Source organism: Lissotriton helveticus, chromosome 11, assembly GCF_964261635.1.
Source record: "Lissotriton helveticus chromosome 11, aLisHel1.1, whole genome shotgun sequence".
Lineage (NCBI taxonomy): Eukaryota > Metazoa > Chordata > Amphibia > Caudata > Salamandridae > Lissotriton > Lissotriton helveticus.
In genome coordinates, this window is record NC_136072.1 from 805,898,041 (window position 1) to 805,916,409 (window position 18,369).

General features: G+C 44.4%; 1 long non-coding RNA gene across 2 annotated transcripts in view; it reads right to left on the reverse strand.

The window, feature by feature from the left end:
- The window catches only part of LOC144791190 (uncharacterized), a 129,519-nt gene extending 113,318 nt beyond the window's left edge, over positions 1-16,201 (reverse strand). Inside the window, exon 1 of one of the 2 annotated variants that reach the window (XR_013602325.1) lies at positions 16,090-16,201. This is a non-coding gene — a long non-coding RNA (uncharacterized LOC144791190). Of the gene's footprint in view, positions 1-15,217; positions 15,339-16,089 lie in introns of those variants that run through there. The other variant, XR_013602324.1, reaches the window with a different exon arrangement.
- Positions 16,202-18,369: the final 2,168 nt, after the last annotated feature.

Consider the following 18,369-nt stretch of genomic DNA (forward strand, 5'->3'; position numbering starts at 1 on the left):
TGTGTCAGTTGTTGTATATAAATAAGTATACAAAAGACTCAGTGATTTTATAAGTGACTGTATGGATAACTGTATACTTGTAATAGTGATTTTATAACACACTAAGTATGAGTTACTATCTATATGAATAGATGAAGTGGTGTTTGAATAAGTGTAGCTAAGTAAATGTAAGTATGATCCATTGTTTGCATAAGTGAGTAGGATGACTTCATAAGTGAATAGGATGTGTGCTGGTGTGTATTTTCAATATAGGTGCATAAGTATATTTGATAGTGTTCTATTAATCATTGACAGCATGTATTAGTGAATCTATAGGTAAGTGATTAGATGTGTGTATAGATCTAGGAATCACTGAGTGGGTTTTTAGAAACTTGTATTGGTGTGTCAATGTATTCAAATATGGTACTCTATTTTACAGTGAGTGATGAAAGGTTATACTAGTGTATGATGAGGTGTATCTGATTGTCACATGGATGTTATCATCAGTGATGTCATCAGTGATGTAATTTGAGATGTCATCAGTGATGTCACTGACCATGTCATGAATGATATACTATGTGACATCATCAGCAGTGGATTGCGGGCACGCGAGATATAGTGAGTACAACTAACTATATCGGAAGAATTTCACTGGTTTTGTACGAGTGAAATGTCAGCTAACTATAACACCCCTAAAACCTATGGCTTTTTCAGTGAGTTTCTAAGGTTTTTTAAATGCTCATTTCTAACTATGTCAGGCCTGAAACCGAAGGGTTTGTAAATGACAATTTTTAAATGTAATCATTGTTCTTTTTTGATACTGATTTACTACCTTTTTTAAACTATTTATTTTTAGATATTTTATTTTTTAAATTACATTATAATTACATTATACATTAAATTACAAAATATACTTTATCAGAATGAATTACTTTAGTTTAAATACTTTGCAAATAGGCAATAGAGTTTTAAGTACAGTAGTTACAGTTGTTGCAATGGGCAACACAATTTCAAACACAATGCAACATTGACCTCAATGTGAATTTCTAGTTAAATGCAATTAGTTACACTATGGATTACTTTTCTAACCACAGGACTGGATCCTAGATTCTGTCCTTGGACATCTCTTGTAAACAGTTGAGTAAAAGCGTTTTGGTTACAGTAGTGATTTTTAAAGAATATTATTGTATTTTAAAAGTTGACACACAATATTTTTCACATAAAATCACCAATGTTATCCTAAGGCAGGAAATTCACTTAGCAGGTAAGTAGTGCTATCGTCACTTTTTCTTACTCAGTGGTGGATCCTAGATCCAGCACTGGTGCATCTCCTGTAAACAGTTGAAAGAATGCGTTTAAGTCATACTGGCAATTTTTTAGAATTATTTTTAGTCGGTGAAAACCAGACAATGAATTCATACGGAAGTAAATACAAGTTACTGGTAAGTATGCTTAGAATTACTTTTCAGGGTCAGTGCTGGGCTAAAAGATGCAACACTAGGTTCTCTTCTGATAACAGGTGAGTAAATCGGAATTCGTTGCTCAGATGATTTTAGGTGAATATTTTAATGTTCCCAAACTCCACACACAGAAGAATTTCCAAGTGAAACCAGTCAATGTTACCCTATGGAAGGAAATTCACTTAACCGGTAAGTAGTGTTATCGTTACTTTTTCTTACTCAGTGGTGGATCCTGGATCCAGTACTGCTGCATCTCCTGTAAACAGTTGAAAGAATGCGTTTAATTCATACAGGCGATTTTTTAGGAATATTTTTAGTTTGTGAAAATAGACACTTAGAAACTTTTCTGGTGAAAACCAGACAATGGATTCCTATGGAAGGAAATACAAGTTACTGGTAAGTACGGGTAGAATTACTTTTCAGGTTCAGCGCTGGGCTAAAAGATGCAGCACTGGGTTCTCTCCTGATATCAGGTGAGTATATGGGAATTAGTTGTTCGGATGATTTTAGGTGAATATTTAAAGTTCCAAAACTCCACACTTAGAATTTCCAAGTGAAACCAGTCAATGTTAGCCTATGGAAGGAAATTCAAGTTACTGATAAGTATGGTTAGAATTACTTTTCAGAATCAGTACTGGGCTCAAAGATGCAGCACTAAGGTATCTCCTGATAATAGGTGAGTAAATCAGAATTCGTAGTACATCCAGTAAGCGCCTCAGAGCTGCATAGCAGAGAGATGTAAAAAGGGGCGCGGTCTGCACCACCTCTCTGCAACGCAGCGCAGTGGCGCTTCCTGGAAGCACCTGGTGGGCTACTTGGCCCCCATGGTCCCTCAGGTTTGATGTAGAATTTTTTCCCCAACTTAAAACATGCCACAGAACTGCAGTCTCATATGCGTGTCTCACTGCCCAGGAAGAAGGGGTTTGATACTCCGAAGCGCGTCGGCAAGGATTACTAAATGCGAGACGACAGGAGGACTGCATACAACTAAGGGCTGTCGAGTGACCTCCCGTGCGCATGGCACATTGGGGTACAAAAGTTTACACGGCGGCCGGCCGTGGGGAAGAGCACCACCGCAGGCTGGGAAAGGAAAAAGACAACCAACCTACGAGACTGCAGTTCTGGACTGTCAGAACTTGAAACAGGACAACGCTCTATGCTAATCTAGCTCTCCCGAATGCATCGCTACCTACAAAGGTTCAATAAGGATTTTTTTAAATGTAAGCTACGCTTTTCCAACTGTGTTTATTCTTGGTACCAAGAATAAACAAAGTTCAAGTTCAAGTTTAAAATTTGTATAGCGCACTACTCACCCATAGGGTCTCAAGGCGCTTGAGGGAGGGGGGGAGCTTTACTTATCAAATATCCAAGTTACCAAACATCAAATACCAAGTTATCCAAACACCCTTGGAAACATTCTGTTCGACGTCTGAGTTGCTGAGAGCGTATGAATATTTGGTAATTTGGAAGAGATTGATTAACGGCGTTCTTCGCCGGTGTGTACGGCAATTCCCTTGGGGCCACGGACATTCGGAAGGAGCATTTATTTGGAATATATGTGTATATATATATATATATATATATATATATATATATATATATATATATATATGTCTAAAAGCAAAGCGTCCCTGCGCTGTAGAAGGGCTCACCACCTCATTCCCCACCATCCGGCTCTGTCAGCAGCACCCGGCAATCTCACCGCTATTCTCCTTAGTGTGAAATGAGTCCGACGCGTTTCGGGGCTGAGAACACCCCTTCTTCATGGACAAAAACATGAGGCATGACTTCTTCGCCTGTTGTGTTTCAAATACGATTTTTATTTGAAAATACCGCCCTAAGTGGGTGTGGCTCACTAGATGACATTTGCCAGGATTTCTGGTAGTTGGAGTCCCACAGATGAAGACAAGTAAAATCCCTTGAGTAGGTTTCATGTCAGCATGCGAGTGTGTCTTTGTTTTAAAACCTTGAGTAGGTGCGGAGAAAGCTTCCTGAGACTGCATTGTTATCCTGGGATGAGGCGCCGAGCGGCAGAATGGAGTCATTCCGCCGCAGTCATCACACACGTGGTCCTTTTCCAATGCGTGTGATGCGTAGCACTCGCATGCTGACATGAAACCTACTCAAGGGATTTTACTTGTCTTCATCTGTGGGACTCCAACTACCAGAAATCCTGGTAGATGTCATCTAGTGAGCCACACCCACTTAGGGCGGTATTTTCAAATAAAAATCGTATTTGAAACACAACAGGCGAAGAAGTCATGCCTCATGTTTTTGTCCATGAAGAAGGGGTGTTCTCAGCCCCGAAACGCGTCGGACTCATTTCACACTAAGGAGAATAGCGGTGAGATTGCCGGGTGCTGCTGACAGAGCCGGATGGTGGGGAATGAGGTGGTGAGCCCTTCTACAGCGCAGGGACGCTTTGCTTTTAGACATATATATATATATATATATATATATATATATATATATATATATATATATATCCACAAATTCCTCCTGTTGATCAGCAAAAGGATGTTTGGCTTTGATAATAATACAAAATTAGAAGCAAAGCTCACATAATGGTGTAGTACCCATTTTTACAGTATAGAGGAGACATGTTAAGGAAGGAAAAGACATGAAAACTTTGAGGAGTATGGCAGAAGAGGAATATCTGAGATAAGTATATATAAGAGGGGAGAGGGAAGATTGAAGGTAAGGTAGGGGGATAAGGAGATAAAAAGGTAAATTGGGTATAGTACCCCAATCAAAAGGTTAATAAAACCTATAATTCAAAATTATCCCCTCAGTTCTGATTCTAATTTCTTTTCTCGCCCCCATATACCTAATCTTGTTACTAAATGTGAAGAGAGGAGGAGTGGTGAAGACTATAAATTCTAACTTGTCAAAAAGAAGAGAAAAGTATATATTTAAGATTTATGCTAAAAAATACAAATAAACTCATTCTCTTCGTCCCTTATTTTTTTTTATATATATATATATATATATATATATATATATATATATTTATATATATATATATATATATATTCACTGAAAAAACCATAGGTTATAGACCATATATAGTTAGGAATCAGCATTTACAAAACCTTATTTTACTCACACAAAACCATTGAAATTCGCATATATAGTTAGTTGTACTAACTATATATCGCGCACCCGCAATCCACTGCTGATCATGTCACATATTACATCATTCATGACATGGTCAGTGACATCACTGATGACATCACTGATGACATCTCAAATGACATCACTGATGACATCACTGATGACATTATTCATGTGATGGTTTTTTCAGTGAATTTCAATGGTTTTTTAATAGCAAATATCAAAAGCTTTAAAATGTATTCTTCTTTAAATCGAAAAATATATATGTTTTTAATATCATTTTTTATGTATATATTTTTTTTTGTTTCGCTACCGGTCCGCGCACCGGGTAGCTTCCCGTTAGCTTAATTTGGTGCCGCGACCCGGTCCGCGAACTGGTAAACGTTCCGTTAGCGCAACTGCCACGTTAGAAAACAACATTGTGACACGTCGCGTAAGCGCGACGTATTGCGTTGCCGCGTAATGAGTCTTATGACGCGCCGCGTTAGCGCACCCGATAGTGCTCCGGAGCGCGAACCGAGGCGCAGCTCCCCGGAAGCGATCCGGGGCGCGGCGCGGAAGCGCGTAACGTAAGCGTAACAGGTCATGTGACTTGTTAATAAAACTTTCTATTGATTCATTTCACTTTTGGTTTCCTAATGATGTAAGGCTAGGTCATGTGACCTAAAAATAACACTTTTCATTGGTTTAGAACATTTTTTTTTCCCAAATGATGAAAGTCCCCACCTTCTTTCCTCACTCTGACTTTCATCTTTGTGAGAGGAAGACCTGTTTTTGCTTATTAAAATAATGGCATCTGTAGTAGCTGCAGCTGGTGGACCCCCACCACCACCACAACCACCTAGGAAGGAAGGACCACCTCCACAGTTCCTTCCCAACCCAGAGGAGGAAGAGGAAGTAGAGAGGAGGCAGTTCTTACGTGAAGAGCCCCGGAAATCCCACCACAAAGACAGTTTTATTTGGCAGTTTTATTCTTTTCCTCGAGGCCAAAAAAAAGTGAATGCCCGACATGTGACATGCCTCATTTGTAAAGATGTTTTATCTAGAGGTACAGACAAAAAGTATAGTTATGGTAACTATACTATGCACCGTCATATGCAGAGGTGGCATCCACTGAATTACAGCGTTGCAGAGATGCGTCACCTCCAAGACAACCCACCAACTCCTGTGGCCAGTACATCGGCACAGGTAACTCTGTCGGGACCAGAGGCGAGGGAAACGGTCCCAAACATCCAAAAGAATTTTGTGCACATGAAGATAGTGTGCCTTTATTGTGGTGACCTACTCTCATGTGCAAATATGAGTATCAATTTGATAAACAGAGCATTTGAAAACCACAAGTGCTAAAAATGCCCCAAAAAATAAAAAAAGTTTTTGCTCCTGTTGAGCCCTTTCTACTGCCTGTTTTTCGTTGTTTCCCCTCAAAAAAAACAATTTTTTTTAAAATCGTTCAAAAAATACAAAAAAAGTAAAAAAATGTTCAGAAAAAAAATAAAAAAAATATAAAACAACAAAAATAATTAAAAAAAAGTTCTTTTCAGAACTACCTCCCCTTTATAAAAAATTGCTATAATGTTTAGCACTCTGGCAACCTCTATTTCTTTTGATTCGCTTCCCGGTTCGCGCGCCGGTACACGAACCGGAAGCGAACCAGAAAAAAAAGAAGAGTAAGTATAAGGGAAGGAAACAGAGAGTAATGTTAAAAGAAAGACAGCTAGAGGGAGTAACACAGAGATACTGTTTAATAGATCTATTTACCGAAGAAAAGATGGAAGAGGGTATAATTGTGAAAAACAAAATAGATAAGGAAGTAAAAGACAATATTTGAAAAGTCTATCATTCTTTTTTCCTCATAGTACGCTCCCGGACCACTTCCCGGTGCGCATACCGGGCGCGTCCCACGCAAAAAAAAACGAAATTTTTTTTCTTTATTTTTTGCCCCGCGGGGCCCTTTTAAAGCCTCCACATCAAACCTAGGGGGTCAGGGAGGATCTACTATGCCCCCTTATGGACATTTCCCCCTTTGTTTTGGCCTCCTCTTGTCTCTCGATCCTACCGAGAGACAAGATGGCGGCCGCTCCGGACTGTTTAGAATGTTGACAGACACCGGAGAGCCAATCAGCTTCGCTTCGCGAAGTTCCGTTACGCGTCAGGTACGCGGACCGGGGCGCTAACCGGGGCGCGCTTACAGATATATATATTTTTTTGAACGTTAATTTCTCAAAATCCACTGGAGCACATATATTGAGACCTAGCAAAGGCACATCGGGCAAACCATATCTACAATTTTGCCAAGTTTCGTGGAAATCCATTCAGCCGTTCTAGCTAAAAGTGAGTCCAACCGCCCTATGGAAAAATGAATGGGAAAAACGCGTTTTGGGACCCCCCCTTTTTTCTCGGCCTCCCCTTGTTGAAACCCCCCCAAATTTTCTGAGGCTGCTCAGAAACACAATGTGCCATTTTCCTGAAAATTTCAGCCAATTCCGTCCTCAAACGCCAAAGTTATTCGACATAGAATTTTCAAAAATCCCATAGAGAAAAAATCCTAACTATATATACCTACTGGCGACCGCCAGTAGGTAATTATATATATATATATATATATATATATATATATATATATATATATAAATAATAGCTGTGCTGAGAACTAATTGCACTGCCCAATAGAGGTATAATCTTCCGTTTCCAATTTTTCACTTTCACTTCCCTTCATGTTATGTTATGTTATGTTATAGGCTGATTTGTATCGCGCACTGTTAGTCGAGACTGTCCTGGCGCGTAGAGGAAACAAAGACAGCATATACCGGAAATCTAAAAAGCTTGTTTAAACAGATGTGTTTTTAATAGTTTTTTTAAACTGGTCAGATCTGTAGTGTGTCATAGTTGGTCTGGCAGAGCGTTCTACATATTAGCCGCTCTAACCGCCAAGGATTTGCCCCCTAGGCGAGTTTTCCGAAACCTAGGGACAACCAGGCTTCTAAGTGATGCTGAGCGTAGTTGACGCACCGGCTGATAGAACATAAACCTAGCCCTCAAATAGGCTGGACAGGGGCCATGGAGGGCTTTATGGGCCAGGACCAGGGCCTTGTAACATACTCTTTGAGGCACCGGGAGCCAATGAAGGTCGCATAGTTGTTTGCGGACACGTAGTCTCCTAGGGATGTCAAAAAGGAGCCTAACCGCCGCATTTTGTACCACCTGCAGTTTCCCTAAAAGGAACTCAGGAGAGCCAATATACAGAGCATTGGCATAGTCCAGGCGCGAGAGTATGAGAGCCCTGGCCACTGCCTCTCTGGCAGTTCGAGGGAGGAGGGGAAAGAATTTCCTTAGGGTAGTAAGGGTGCCAAAACAGGTTCCCACCAATCTTGTGATCTGTTCTCGGAAGCACATATCCGCCCCAAACCAAATCCCTAAGTTATTTGCTATACCACAGTCACCCTTTGGGCAGGGTGAACCTGTGGGCCACAATGATTCTTTGAAGCCTATAGGGAATTGTCCGTAGAGGAGTATTTCGGATTTCTCCTCATTACATTTCAGACTGGCCTGGGCCAGCCAAGTAAATACTCCCGACAGACAGTGCTGGGCTTTCTCAGTCTGTAAATCATCATCTTTCCAGGTGAAGAGAAGTTGGGTGTTGTCGGCGTAGGCCATAATTTTAGCACCCAACCTTTCTGCCAGATAAATCAGGGGGGTCATATAAACGTTGAAGAGTAGAGGGCTAAGTGTAGAGCCCTGTGGGACCCCAGTTTCCACTTTGTTATCAGACGAGTGGAATGGAGGCAGCCACACTTGTTGGAAACGATCTTTAAGAAATGATTCCACCCAATTAAGTGCCGCGTCTGCAATCCCGATGTCCGACAACCTGGAGAGGAGCTTAAGATGGGGAACAGTATCAAACGCGGCAGAGAGGTCCAATAAAATTAGTTCTGCTCTGCCGCCCCCATCAAGACATTCTTTGATAGCCTCCGAGACCTCTACGAGCGCTGTCTCGGTGCTAAAGGATGATCTGAAGCCAGATTGAGCAGGGTGCAAAGCCCCTGAGGCTTCCACAAATTTCTCCAGTTGCCTAAACGCCACCTTCTCGCAGACCTTAGCAAGAGCTGGGAGAAGGGAAATGGGGCGATAGTTTGAAGGCAGCATTGGATCAGCCATAGGCCTTTTGATCAGCGGAAGGAGTTTAGCATGTTTCCACTGAGAGGGCATCGCACCTGATTGCAGAGACTCATTAATCAAAGTCGCTACTATAGGAGCGACTACATCAGCCACCCCACTGAGGACCCTAGCTGGGCAGGGATCTGTCGGGGATCCTGACTTAAGGGATTTAAGTATGGCAGCCACATCCTTCACTTCCACACTATCAAAGCCCGAAAGAAACTGGGTAGGCTTGATGTTATCCTGGAATCTCCAGGTAGTAGATAGATTAGTAGGGGCGGGAATCTTAAGGCTGTCCTGTATTTTTTGAATTTTATCAATAAAGAAAGTGGACAGTTTTTCACACCAACTGGGGGAAGTGGGCGTTGAAGAGGCCTCTGCTACTGGAGAAGTAAAGCTCCGCACAATAGCAAAGATTTCTCTGCTATTGTTCTTAGCTCTAGAAATTCTCTCGGCAAAGAAATCACCCTTTGCCAACTTAATGGCAGCATAGTACTCACATTGAGCCTTGCGTAATTTTGTCTTAGCTATAGAGCAGTACTCCCGTCGCCATGCCCGTTCAAGCTCTTTACAACCTAACTTCAGGATTTTTAGGCGATCAGTGTACCATGAGTAAGATGGAGAGGCTCGTGGGCGATTATTTCTTGAACGGATGGGGAGCGTCTTTATAGCAGTGCTCATCCATTCCGAGAAGTTTTCCACTGCCCCCTCCAAGGTACAGGCGCTAGCAGGGCGGGACTGTTCTAGAGCGGTGGATAGGGCAGGAATATTAATTTTTACTTGGGGTGGGCCGTGGTTCCCAGCCCCCGGTTTACGCTGGCTTCCCAAATCCCAGGAGAAACAGATAAGATGGTGGTCTGACCATGTGGGAGGTCACCGGAGCTATGGAAAAGTTGGAACAGACCAGGTCAAGACAGTGACCTCCTGAGTGGGTGGAATCAGAGACCTGTTGTGAGAGGAGGGTTGTGTCACACAGATCCAGTAGATCCCTTGTCCCTGGGGCTACCGGATTGTCTATATGGATATTAAAATCACCCAGCAGCATAAATTTTGAGAACCTCAATGCTCTTTGTGTGACTACCTCCTCCAGAGATTTGAAAAAGGTACCTGGTGGACATGGGGGACGGTATACCAGTAGCCCACCTAAGGTAAAGTGGGGGGAAAGGACTAAAGAGAATTCCATCATTTCCCCACCCAGAATGCCCCCTGTGGATTCCTTTGTTAAAATCCAGTAATCCCTATAAATCATCGCAATGCCCCCACCTCTACCTGTATTACGGTCGAGCCTGGCTATCCTGTACCCTCTCGGGGTGGCTAACTCGATCACAGGAGCGCAGAATTCATTCAGCCAGGTCTCCGTAATAAACAGGATGTCAAGGCGCTCATCCACTATCAACTCATGAACTTCTTCCGAGTGTTTGACCATCGAGCGGGCGTTAATAAGTGCCGCTCGAATGTTGGTATGATGATCAATCCTACACGGAGAGGCGGATGAGTGATCCGTGAACTGAAACCGGCAAGCGGGGCAGTACCGTGTCATAGAATATAATACTTCCCACTGTTTGAAGCTGTTGCATGGGACTTTGTTATTTAGAGCGAGCAAAGACTCGCGACTGTAGGCCAATGTTTCATCACCAGGCTCTGCCGCCCCAGCATCAACGTTCCTGGCCCAGTGCGCCGACGGGGCACGGACGGGCGCAGACGGGCTTACCTTAGGCGCACCTTCGGCGCGCCATCGTCGCGCCCGCTGCGCTCGTCCGCTGCGTGGCCGAGGACACATGTGCAATTTATGTCCTGCCTCCCCAGGTAAGCTAGACCGCTAACTCCGGCCCAACCTAGCTCTTGGAAACACAAGATGGCGCCTCGCCCTCCACACAATCGGCACAGTCAGCCGCGGTGGAACGGGGCGAGGGAGGCCACAAGGAGAACCAAGATCCTCTAGTTCTGCCTGCTCATTAAAACAGTGCTCGAAATTGGTGAGTGATATTTTTAAAAATGAAAAATCGTCGCCAGCATCTAAATCATGCCAGTGCACACAGCGCGATCTCAGTGAGTAAATAAAAGTATTATGCAAGCCCCAAGAGTATTGCTGCACACGCTGTCAATGAAACCCCCAGCGAACCTAAGGAGCTGCCACCACCCAATAAGTTCACAGAGAGCCCTGCGCAGCCTGTCAATTTATGTCCTGCCTCCCCAGGTAAGCTAGACCGCTAACTCCGGCCCAACCTAGCTCTGGGAAACACAAGATGGCGCCTCGCCCTCCACACAATCGGCACAGTCAGCCGCGGTGGAACGGGGCGAGGGAGGCCACAAGGAGAACCAAGATCCTCTAGTTCTGCCTGCTCATTAAAACAGTGCTCGAAATTGGGGAGTGATATTTTTAAAAATGAAAAAAATCGGCGCCAGCATCTAAATCATGCCAGTGCACACAGCGCGATCTCAGTGAGTAATTATAAGTATTATGCAAGCCCCAAGAGTATTGCTGCACATGCTGTCAATGAAACCCCCAGCGAACCTCAGGAGCTGCCACCACCCAATAAGTTCACACCATCTTTCCTACCTTGCCACAAACCTGTCTCACTTCTCTTCTCCAGTGCTACTCTCCCCATTTCTTCTCTCCATTCCCAACACACTACCCTTTACCGACTCTTCCCTTCTCACTGCTCTCCACCTACCAATCCACACAGCCACCCATCTTTGAGGAATTAGAACACTAACGAATCTGGGGAAACCCCAAAGTCACTAAATTAACATAAGCAGAACCTCCTGGTAGCTTTGCCTCAGAGCAGACAGACAACTTTGGGTAATGTGTAAAATATTTGTGCGGTATCAAAACAGCAATAAAGTTAAAACAGTAAAACAATAAAAATCCCAAACTAAATTGGAAAAAATATAATCAAATTACATAAAAACAACAAAAAGCTAATAAAGGGAACAAGAGATATGAATTATTAAAGTTCTAAGTGAGAATTGCTCCAAAAAGTGCTAAGTGCCAGTGATAATCTATGGTCACGGAGGTCTGGGATCTAACCATGATTTTGGCTGACGGTGATGGAGTGCAGGTTAGATGCCCTTAGTGGGTTCATCCCGGTCAAATATTTTACCTTCTGAGCAGCTTGTCTGGTAAGCTGTAAGGCTCCAAGGACTTATGGTGCAGCACTTAGGGGCCAGGACTCACCCCAGCAGAGGCCACTAGCATGGTCCAGTCAAGGTCCAGTGGCTACTGGTCAGCTGGGTACTCAAGGTAAAAGGCATCTTGCAGCTTGTTGTGTCTCTCTAGCCACAACAGGGGATCAGCCAAGTGACCCTTGGAGTCTACTTCTTTGTCCTGGGTACAAGAGGGAACAGACCCAGGCCTTCAGGTTGTCTCTCAGTTCATAGTCAGCAAGTCCAGTCCTGTTCTGATTTTCCACAGGTCCAGAAATTGTTCTGAGGAGGGTCCTTTGGGTTGCCACATTTATAGTTGGCATTAGCTAGTGGTTGGGATGACTCGTTGATCTTTCCTAAGCAATGGTTTACAAATTCCCAGAGGCAACCTACCCACTCTTTCAGCAGTTCCTATTTGCCCTACGGGAAACAGTCCCACGGTACCTCTGACTCCTAAAATCCAACACGGGGAACCCTTTCTCCTTTGTGCAGAGCTCTTGGGTCCACCCATAGGTTTGGCCGGAGAAATGAGCAGTCTTCTCTCCAAACCAGATCTGGGAGTAGATTTCCTCCAGCTGGGTTTGTTGCCAACCTGACCAGTGTGAACCTAGGGGATAAAGGCTTTCCCTTCTTCAGGTCTCTCCTTACACTAAGCTTTGAATAGGCAAGCCTCATCTGTGCCCCATTCCAGTTAATGACGTTTCTGGGTCCACCCCAACTGTCCTTCTAGGGCTGATAGGGATCAAATGCCCCACACCCTGCCCATCCTGTCACTATGCCAAAGTATTGTTCTGCTCTTGGAGCAAATTTCATTCCTCACTAAGGTCAAGCACTTGCTGGGCAGCTGATGGAGAGATAATGAAAAAAAGCCTCAAAGAGACTCAGGCATGGGAAAGTTACCCTTCTAAAAGTTACATTCTTAAATAGTCATTAAAAGTCTAATTTCACCACTAACTTGGACTTTTGACAATTAAGAAATGTAGTTTTTGAATGGCTAGTTTAGCTGGTTCTGCCGAATGTTACAGGTTAAAATGTATAATCTAATCTGTACTTTGCCATTCTCTATAGTATAGGAATAGTGTTGAACCCGGGTTATCAAGTTTAGAGTTATATACTTGGTGTGCCCATTCTTGATTCTCCATTTATGTGATGTTTATGATTAGATTGTGATCTTTGCACATGCAGTTGTTTTTAAATCATGTTTTTTAACCAATGTTGAAATTTAGAGTGTAGCAAATGTATATGTATTCTTTTTGAAACTCAACTTCTTTTATATATGTATAAAAATGTTTTTACTTTATTGATTTTGAATAAGAACACAAGCAAGAATAAAAATAATGTATATTTTCCATTACACATTCCTTTGGTTTCCATTTAAGGTTGGGGATGCATATAGTGTATAGGTGACTTCCATGTGTATATATGACAGTGTGGATCTGGATGCTTAAAATAAACCGAAAGGGAATTGATTGTTGACAGAAGATTTCTCTAGGATGCAGCAGCAACCCTGCTTGTAAAAATAGTGTTCGTGCACCATCATTAAATATCAGACAGACAGACACCCTGCCTTCCGGGCAACATGGTGTTCGTAGAGGTGAATTAATAATATGTAGAAACAGGGTTTCTTGCCTGTCAAAAGGATTTTTTTACAGGTTTTACAGGTTTAAAACAGCAGCATTTTAAGCTGCTGCAGTCATGCTACACATGCTAGACCTGAAGCCATGTTTTACAGTCCCACTCTGCGGAGGGTGCAATAGGAGCTGTAGTTTGCAAGTGGCATTTAACTCCCAGGCCTTGGGTACATTATCTACACTGTATACTAGAGACTGCTGGGGAAGTTAAAAAACTCAATTTAGGTAAGCCAATTTAACCATGTTAACGGCTCAGCACTGGTATTTTACTCTTGTTGAGCAGGGGGAACAGTATTCAGAGTTCAAATTCTAACAAAAATAGAGTAATGAAAAAGGCAAAAAATCTGGGGAAAAACCGCGTTGTAACGGCACGCGTTGTAAAAGTACGTGTCGTAATGCCGTACATCCCCTACAGGGTGAACAGCCTTTACGACGCGGCTGTTACACCGCCGTGCCGTTACAACGCGGTCTTTTCAACGCAAGTCGTTACCACGACTTGCGCTGGAGGGCGCTGGAGGACAAGGAATTTTTTGATTTACTATCCAACACCTTCCCTACTGTACGTAGGCTGGTGTTGGAATAGTAAATTAAAAAATTCCCAAGTCCACACCCCCTCCAACGCAAGTCGTGAGAAAACACGTTGTAACGGCACGCGTTGTAAAAGTACGCGTCGTAATGCCGTACATCCGAATAACAAAGGGGAGAAGGGATGTAGGAGAATTAATGCATGAGCTGTAGTGTAGAATAAGTTGATAGGGATGAGTAAAAGGTAGGGATGGAATGTAGAGTGCTGTACATACCTCTCCTGGGCTCAAATTAGGGAGATATAAAGGTATAGGGCCCGATTTAGGTATGGCGAGCAGGCTTCTGTCCATCAGGGTGGTGAAGGCCATTACCTCCATCACCCTGGCAGGACTTCCACCTTCCATGTTTAGAGGTCTCCGCCAGCCGGTGGTGATCTCTGTCTTCACAAGAGCCGCTGCCACAGTGACTCCTGTGAAGGTACCAAAAGTTTGATGTGCGTACCATGTTTACACCAAATGTTTTTTTTGATTTTCAGAAAGAAAATCCCAAAGCAGAAGCCAGTTTCTGAAAAGACATAAATGAATGTCCCCACATCAGTGAAGTTTTCGCCCAGGGTGTTGGGGGCATTCTTTTATTTCTGTTTGTGACTAGACAGAAAAAAAGGACATCATACCGAATGCTTTAGATAGGGCTGGTGATGTAATGCTATGTCTTTCTCGGCCTGCGGCCACTACCCTGTCCAGCCATGGTTGTCATTTTCCTAACAGAGTTAGGGAGGGCACCACCATGACTCAAAGTAGAGCAGGCAACCAAAGTTTTAGCAGACAGTTTGGGAAAACAATGGAAGGGATGACAGTGGGAGGGAAGTAAAAGGAAAAGTATAAGGGAGGGTTTTGAGTGGGTGAGAGTACAGAAAAAGAGTGGCAACAAGGAAAGTGAAGTAGGATGGATAGGGAAGTGAGAGGAAAATGAGTTGAGGAAGGAAGACTAATGTGATAGGAATGGGGTGCAAATGGGTGGGAAAGAAGGTGAGGTAAGGAGAGGGGAAGAGCACTGCAGGGGAGGGCAAAGGAGAGGAGAGGAGATTAAGGTATACTGGGATTACAAATTAGTTTACATTTCGGTTTCTAATTAAGTTTTCATTTAGTTTCCATTTCGGTTTTCAGCTTTGTTTTAAATTAACTTTTCGCTTATTTATTCACTCACCTTTGTCCCCACAAACCTTCCTACTAGGAGCTTCTTTGGCCCCTGAAGCTTCCGGCCTCTCAGTGCCCCCTGCTCCAGCAGCCAACAGCGGTCCTCTCTCTCTCTCTCTCTCTCGTGTCCATGTGCGCAGTACCGCAGCTCCCTAGTTACCTGCCTTTTATACCAAGGACACGTCACAATGGGCACTCTTCACCATGTCATCATACGTCACCTCCTTGTGGGTGATACCATTTGTTCCAGGCTAACGGGAGTAGTGAAAGGCAAGGAAAACCTACGCTTTTTAAAACGAGATCCATATACAGCCATGAACCTGAAATGAAGGCCCCATGCTATGCGACATACTTCTCCAAAAGGGGCTTAATCTTTTTATCTGCTGCAGTGGAGGCCTCCGCCCTGCACGTGCCCAGGGCCTCGAGTCATCACATTGCAGGGCCTGTGAAATCATAAAAGTTCCATTCGCAGGGTTCTGCTTCTGGTGCTGCTTGGAATGGGCTGACACTTTCAAATGGGTGCTACAAATTATGTTTTTCTCAGCCGCTGTTTAAAATAAATGATATATTCAATATAATGCCCATCCTCGCAACCTAGTCTGTCCAGATCTCCTCATCTCCTCACTCTCTCATTCACCTGAGGCGGAAGCCGGGTGCGGGCGAGTTGAAAACTATCGTGCTGACTACTAGCTGTTTTAAACATTTGTACAATCTTTTATTTTAATCTTTGCTGATCGGATAAAATGTATGTATTTTAAAAGCTGACTACTAGCTTTGTGTTGTCTCTGCGGCTGGCTTTTGCACATTGCACTTTCTACTCTTTCAGGCACCTGAGGCGCAAAGCCGGGTGACCTTAGGCCCCTCAACACTTATTTTTCCTACCTTTCCCATCCTTGCTTGTGCCGCGCTGCTCTGCCTGAAGTGCTCCTACCCTTCCAGCCGGTACATCGAGGTGCTGGGGGATACCTGTCAGGCGCGCATTTCTGTGGCGGCCATCTTGGGGGTAGGTAGGCTCGAGGGCGGCAGTCTAGTGGTGCTGACTCGCACCAGACGGCCAGCGACGCCTTAAAACTGTGCAGAGGGATTGCTCAGGTTAGATCCTCACTCTCTCATTCACCTGAGGCGGAAGCCGGTGCAGGTGAGTTGAAAACTATCGTGCTGACTACTAGCTGTTTTACACATTTGTACAATCTTTTATTTTAATCTTTTGCTGATCGGATAAAATGTATGTATTTTAAAAGCTGACTACTAGCTTTGTGTTGTCTCTGCGGCTGGCTTTTGCACATTGCACTTTCTACTCTTTCAGGCACCTGAGGCGCAAAGCCGGGTGACCTTAGGCCTCTCAACACTTATTTTTCCTACCTTTCCCATCCTTGCTTGTGCCGCGCTGCTCTGCCTGAAGTGCTCCTACCCTTCCAGACGGTACATCGAGGTGCTGGGGGATACCTGTCAGGCGCGCATTTCTGTGGCGGCCATCTTGAGGGTAGGTAGGCTCGAGGGCGGCAGTCTAGTGGTGCTGACTCGCACCGGACGGCCAGCGACGCCTTAAAACTAGGTACACTCCTCTCCGCGCAGCGGACGCGCGCTGCGGAGGCGCCTAAGGAGCGCCAAAGGAAAGCCCGTCTGCGCCCCGGAGGCGCACGGGTGCAGGGCAGGTGGGCTTTTTGACGCTGGGATGCCCAAGTACACCCATGGGGAGCTTCTCGCTCTCAAAGACCTTAGAACCAACTGCTGTACGGCCTTTCCTACACCACCTAAGGGCAACAGATGCTGCCCTGGGTGTGGTGGCTACCTGGCAAGAGAGGCATCTCACTCCCCAAATTCCCCTCCACTAAAAGTAACTGTCTGCTACTTAACACTAGATCCCTGGGAAAGCATGCCCTGGATTTACACGACTTACTTTGCAATAAATCTCCCACATGTCTTTTCCTGACCGAAACATGGCTCGGAGATAGCTCTGGTCCAGACATTGCCACCGCGATTCCCTCCAGTCATGTGATCTACAGGAAAGATAGAGCTAGTGGGCGGGGGGGGGGGGGTTGCTATAGTGGTCGATAGGCGAACGGATTGTTCTATTATACCCAACGATGACATTCAGGGCTGCGAAACCCTGGGCTTTTCGCTTACCTGACACCCAATCAATCATGCACAGGGCTTTTGGTATACAGACCCCCTGGCCCCTTGGGTCTCTTCTTTGAAGAACTCCATTCGGTTATCTCCACGCTGTGTCTTAGGTCCAATCATTGTCTATTACTAGGAGACTTCAAAATCCATATGGATATAGAAGATGCTACAGATAGCATCAAGCTGTTGGAAATCACCTTCTCTCTCGGCCTTATCCCTTATCTTTCAGCTGCCACACATTGTAAAGGTCACACACTTGACCAGGTATTCTCCACGACCCCGATTGAATTATCTTCCCTTGCACCAGTCCTTTGGTCCGACCATTATCTAGTGGACTTTCAGATTTCACACTCCAAGAAAGCGCTGCCCAGTGGACCTGCCCGCCAAGCGCAGGGTTTTAGGGCCTTCCATAGGGTCTCCTCCAAAATGCTGGCGCAGGCCTTATGTACTCACCCTTGCCAGATGACAGGAATCCTCGAGACTGATTTGGAGCTTCTCCAGTCCTGGCTTAACCAACAATTAGATGAACTTGCTCCTATCCGAGCCCCTAAGACCAACCAGTCTAGAGCGTCTGCGCCTTGGTTTTCCTCTGCGTTGGCGGAGAAACGGCAGCAATGCAAAAAAGCCAAAAGAGCATGGCGTAAGCACTATGACGCCAACTCTAAAGAAACCTATAGAGCTCTGCTGAGGGTCTATCACCAGGACATTAACGCTGGTAAGAAGTCATATTTTGCTTCAAGAATTGAAGCTGCTTCCAACTCTTGCAAAGAGATTTTTAGAATCGTTAAGGATTTTACCTCTCCCTCCTGGTGTACCCCCAGGAATACCCACTCCAAGCTTTGGATCACTGAGCTAGCCAACTTTTTTGCGAACAAAATCCAGCTTATTCAAACCTCTTTCGCTGCAGCTGCCGCTCCGGCTATTAGCGATTTGCCTGTGTCTCCTCTCTCTCCTAACCAGATGAGCCCCTCTCTTAGGGTTTTTCCACTTATTACTCACCAAGCCTCCTTTAATTTACTGTCCAATCTAAAATCCGGC